Source organism: Mesoplodon mirus (genome assembly GCF_964341445.2).
Source record: "Mesoplodon mirus genome assembly, chromosome: 1".
NCBI lineage: Eukaryota > Metazoa > Chordata > Mammalia > Artiodactyla > Ziphiidae > Mesoplodon > Mesoplodon mirus.
The window spans coordinates 41,940,482-41,946,600 of NC_138976.1; positions in this window are offsets into that span (position 1 = coordinate 41,940,482).

Sequence of the window (6,119 nt, forward strand, 5' to 3'; positions counted from 1 at the left end):
AACTCTTACTTTGACAAAACATTTTTCCATCATCTGGTTAGAATTCTTGAGCCAGTTAGCTCAGATCTGCTATTTCCTTTCCATGTGTTTTGCAAACCATGGGAAGAGGGAGTCATTATTTTGCAGGAGTCAGGAATGAGATGCAATTATGGGGGCCTGTGCACAGGATGGATGATATCGTCCTCCAAGCCAGCCAGCATAGAAGACCACTTGTCTGCATTCAGGGGCCGCTGATTGAATTTGGCCTGGTGTATCCTAAAAGGACCTTATCGGCCAGCTCTCCTTGTCTGTTTATTTAGAAAGAAACCATTGTGTGATGTGGTTATTCTAATGAGGACTGCAGAGCAAGTACTGCTTTTGACATGATGAATCTGCAGTGTGCATGTGTGTGTGTGTACACACACACACAGAGTCCCAGAGGCCCTCCGCCTGGTATGTAGCCTCAGATGGAGGCTTGTGTATCTGAAATTCAAGCAGATAGATTTGAAGTCAGCCAGAGGATTTGCCATCCTCAGTCTTAACCCACAATATTTTGGGGGGACAGTTTAGATTCAGAAATCCAATGTGTTGGAATGTTGGAATAACAGCAATTTTTGGTAATTTGCCTGAGTTTGCATTTGTGCTTTCTTTGGCCTAATCTGCTTAATTGAGACCTGAACTCTGGCTGGCCGCCAGCATTCACAGAGCATGTGGGCACCAGATTGATTTACCTCTATTTCTGTCGACTGAAAAATGACATTCTTCCCACTCCGTTAGCCTCTCACCCTGGGGAAAGTCATATATTGAATCCACTTGCCTGAAAATAAGTTAAAACTTTAAGTAAATAAAGATAGAAAGTGAATGTACCCATTTTCACACTTACCCCTCATTCTCTAAAAATCAAGATATGTTAAAAAGGACTCCATCTCAAAGTGAAATCAGTAGTGAGCAAAAATTTGTTCTTATTGAACAGCTGAGGGTTCATTTGGAAAGAAAGAAGTATTCAAGCACATGTTGACATGACTGTAGAGCAGCCCCCATGTTCGAGCAGCCCCCATGTTCAAGCAGCAACAGGAACTCCAGACAAAGGTCTCCCAACCTTACTTAAGTCCAGAAAGGGAGAGAAACGTGTGCCCAGTGAGCTTTCATGTGAGCCAGCATGAAAGAAGGTCTGTTTTAGCAATGCAAGCAATGTGCCCAGAAAGGGAATTTGTTTTGTTCTGGGAGGTGAGAAAGAAAGGTTTGTGGAGGGGCCTCATCTGAACTGAAACTCTTCCCATCAATAGCAGCTGCGTACACGTCCTGACATGGAACAGCACGAAATTGAATATACTTTCCTTCCCAGTAAATTGGAACATATATATGTATATGTACCTATGTGTTTATATGTGTGCATGTGTATATATATACACACACACAGAGTAACTGTTGGGTGTTTTTAACACTAACTTTAAAATTGTATCTCATAAATTGTTGGGGCATTGTGATAAATTTAGCAGAAGAAAAGAGTTGATAATTTATGATGATGTATACATTGCCTTAACTATTTTTCTATACTCTAAATTAACTGTACATATATACATATATACACTATAAGTTTACACAAATATATATATATAAGCATATATATGCCATTATTGGTTAGGTTTCTATCTTTTTAGATATCTAAATTAAATGTTTTATTCAAGAATAATTGACCTACAGCACTGTGTTAGTTCCAGGTGCACAATATAGTGATTCAATATTTCTTTACATCACAAAACGATCACCATGGTTAGTCTAGTTACCAGCTGTCACCATACAAAGTTATTAAAATATTATTGACTATATTCCCCATATGGTACATTTCCACTCTGTGACCCATTTATTTTTTAACTTGAAGTTTGTACCTCTTAATTTCCCTCATCTGTTTCACTCAACCCCCACCCCCGCCCCAGCCCATCACCTCCACTCTGACAGACTGTTCTCTGTATCTATTAGGTTTTTTTGTTTTGTTTTGTTTGTTCATTTGTTTTGTTTTTTAGATTCCACATATAAGGGAAATCATATGGTGTTTGTCTTTCTCTGTCTGACTTATTTTACTTATTATAACACCCTCTAGGTCAATCCATGTTGTCGCAAATAGCAAGATTTCATTCTTTTTTATGGCTGAGTAGTATTCCATTGTATACATATACCATAATTTCTGTATCCATTCATCTATTAATGGACGCTTTGGTCACTGCTATATCTTGACTACTGTAAATAATGCTGCAATGAACGTAGGGATACATATCTTTTTGAATTGATGTTTTCATTTTCTTTGGAAAAAATACCCAGAAGTGGGATTGCTGGATCACATGGTAGTTCAATTTTTAATTTTTTGAGGAATCTCCATACTGTTTTCCATAGTGGCTGCACCAATTAATATTCCCACCAAAAGTGCACATCCTTTTCTCCACATCCTTGCCATCACTTGTTATTTGTTTTCTTTTTGATGATAGCCATTCTGACAGGTGTGAGGTGATATCTCATTGTGGTTTTGCTTTGTATTTCCCTGATGATTACTGGTGCTGATCATCTTTTCATATGCCTGTTGGCCATTTGTATGTCTTCTTTGGAAGAATGTCTATTCAGGTCCTGTGTCCATTTTTTAATCAGGTTGTTTGTTTTTTTGATGTTGAATTATATGAGTTCTTTGTATGTTTTGGATATTAACCTCATCAGTTATGTGATTCGCAAATATCTTCTCCCATTCAGTAGGCGGTCTTTTTATTTTGTTGATAGGTTCCTTCACTGTGCAAAAGCTTTTTAGTTTGATGTAGTTTGTTTATTTTTGCTTTTTTTCCCTTTGCCTGAGGAGACATACGCAAAGATGTTAAGACCAATGTCAAAGAGTGTACTGCCTATGTTTTCTTCTGAGAATTTTATGGTTTCAGGTTTTACATTTAAGTCTTTAATCCATTTTTTATTTCTGTATATGTTGTGAGAAAGTAGTCCAGTTTGATTATTTTGCATGTAGCTCCCTAGTTTTCCCAACACTGTTTATTGAAGATGCTGGTTTTTTCCCATTGTATATTCTTGCCTTCTTTGTCAAAGATTAATTGACCATAAGTGTGTGGGTTTATTTCTGGGCTGTCTATTCTGTTCCATTGATCTATGTGTGTGTGTTTGTGCCAGTATCATACTGTTTTGATTACTGTAGTTTTTCTTTACAGTATAGTTTGAAATCAGGGAGCATGATAGCTCCAGCTTTATTTTTCTTTCTCAAAATTGTTGCAGCTATTTGGGATTTTTTGTGTTTCAATACAAATTTTAGAATTATTTGTTCTAGTTTTGTGGAAAATGCCATTGTTATTTTAATAGGGCTTGCACTGAACCTGTAGACTGCATTGGGAAACATGGTCATTTTAACAATATTAATTCTTCCAATACATGAGCACAGTATATTTTTCCATTTATTTCTTCATTCTTCACTTTGTTTCTTTAATGTCTTATAGGTTTCAGTATACAAGTATTTTACCTCCTTGGTTAAGTTTATTCCAGGTATTTTATTCTTTGTGATACAATTGTAAATAGGATTGTTTTATTAATTTCTCCTTCTGATAGTTCGTCATTAGTGTATAGAAGTGCCATAGATTTTTGCAATGTTACTGAATTTGTTTATTCTAACAGTTTTTTTTTGTGGAGTCTTTAGGGTTTTCTATATCTAATCTCATGTCATCTGCAAATAGTGACAGTTTCACTTCTTCCTTTCCAATTGGGATTCCTTTTATTACTTTATCTTGCCTAGTTGCTCTGGCTAGGATTTCCAAAATTGTGTTGAATAAAAGTGGTGAGAGTGGGCATTCTTGTCTTGTTCCTGATATTAGAGGAAAATATTTCAGCTTTTCACCATTAAGTATGATGTTGGCTGTAGGCTTGTCATATATGGCCTTTATTATGCTGTGGTGCATTCCATCTGTACCCACACTGTTACAGATTTTGAACCAGCTTGCATCCCTGGAATAAATTCCACTCAATCATGATATATGATTCTTTTGATTATTTCATTGAATTTGGTTTGCTAATATTTTGTTGAGAATTTATACATCTATGTTCATCTGTAATATTCCTGTAGTTTTCTTTTTTTGTGGTGTCTTTGTCTGGTTTTTATATCAGGGTGATACTGGCCTCACAGAATGAGTTCAGAAGTATTCCTTCCTTTTTGATTTTTTGGAACAGTTTGAGAAGGAAAGGTCTTAACACTTCTCTATATGTTGAATTCACCTGTGAAGCTGTCTCGTCCTGGACTTTTGTTCTGATAAATTTTTTACTACAGATTCAATTTTATTATTGATAATTAGTCTGTTCAAAATTTCTGTTTCTTCCTGATTCAGTTGAGAAATTTTATGTTTCTATGAATTTATCCATTTCTTCCACATTGTCCGTTTTATTGGTGTATAGTTGTAGTAATCTTTTTGTATTTCTGTGATGCTGGTTGTAACTTCTCCTTTTTATTTCTGATTTTATTTTTTTGGACCCTCTCTTTATTTTTCTTGATGAGTCTGGCTAAAGGTTTATCAATTTTGTTTATCTTTTCAAAGAACCAGCTCTTAGTTTCACTGATCTTTTCTATTGCTACTTTAGACTCTATTTCATTAATGTCTGCTCTGATTTTTATGATTTCTTTCCTTCTACTAATTTTGGGTTTTGTTTTTTCTTCTTTCTAGTTCCTTTAGGTGTAAGGTTAGGTTATTTGATATTTTTCTTGTTTCCTGAGGTAGGCTTGTATTGCTATAAACTTCTCTTTTAGAAATGCTTTTGTTGCATTGCATGGGTTTTTGATCATTGTGTTTCCATTTTCTTTGTCTCCAGATATTTTTTTATTTTCTCTTTGATTTTTTCAGTGACCCATCTGTTGTCCAGTAGCATATTATTTAGATTCCATGTGTTTGTGCTTTTTACAGTTTTTTCTTGGTGTTGATTTCTAACCTTATACTGTTGTGGTTGGAAAAGATACTGGTTATGTTTCCATCTTCTTATATTTATTGAGTTTGTTTTGTGGCATAGCATGTGATCTATTCTGGAGAATGCTTCATGTGCAGTTGAAAAGAATGTGTATTTTGCTGCTTTGGGATGAATGTTTTATATATATATATATATATATATATATATATATATATATATATATCCCTCTGGTCTGTGTCATTTAAAGTCAGTGTTTCCTTGTTGATTTTCTCTCTGGATGATCTATCCATTGATGTAAGTGGAGTCTCATACTATTATTATGTTACTGCCTTTAAGTTTCTCCCTTTAAGTTTGTTAATATTTGATTTATGTATTTAGGTTCTACTATGTTGGGTGTGTATCTATTTATAACTATTATAACTTCTTATTGGATTGATCCCTTGATCATGTGTAATGTTCTTCTTTGTCTCTTGTTACAGTCTTTGTTTTAAAGTTTGTTTTGTCTGATACAAGTATTGCTTCACCAGCTTTCTTTTCATTTCCATTTGCATGGAATGCCTTTTTCCATCCCCTCACTTTCAGTCTGTGTGTGTCTTTAGCTCTAAAAAGTGAGTCTTGGCTTCCCTGGTGGCGCTAGTGGTTGAGAGTCCGCCTGCCGATGCAGGGGACACAGGTTCGTGCCCCAGTCTGGGGAAATCCCACATGCCGCGGAGCGACTGGGCCCGTGAGCCATGGCCACTGAGCCTGTGCGTCCGGAGCCTGTGCTCCGCAACAGGAGAGGCCACAACAGTGAGAGGCCCATGTACCGCAAAAAAAATAAAAATAAAAAAAAATAAAATAAAGTGAGTCTCGTAGACAGCATATACATAGATCATGTTTTTGTATCAGCCACTCTAGGAGGGTCTAGTCCATTTACATTTTTATTACATAATTATTGATAGTTATGTGCTTATTGCCATTTTGTTAATTGTTTTGGGGTTATTTTTGTAGTTCATTTTTGTTCCTTTCTTGCTCTCTTCACTTGTGATTTGATGACTACATTTAGTGTTATGTTTGAATTTCTTTCTCTTTTTTTATGTTTCTATTATCGATTTTTTTTGTGGTTACCATGAGACTTATGTATATATGATTATTTTAAGTTGCCAATCTCTTAAGTTCAAACAAATTCTAACAACCTGCATTTTAACTATCCCCCACTCCACGTTTACTGT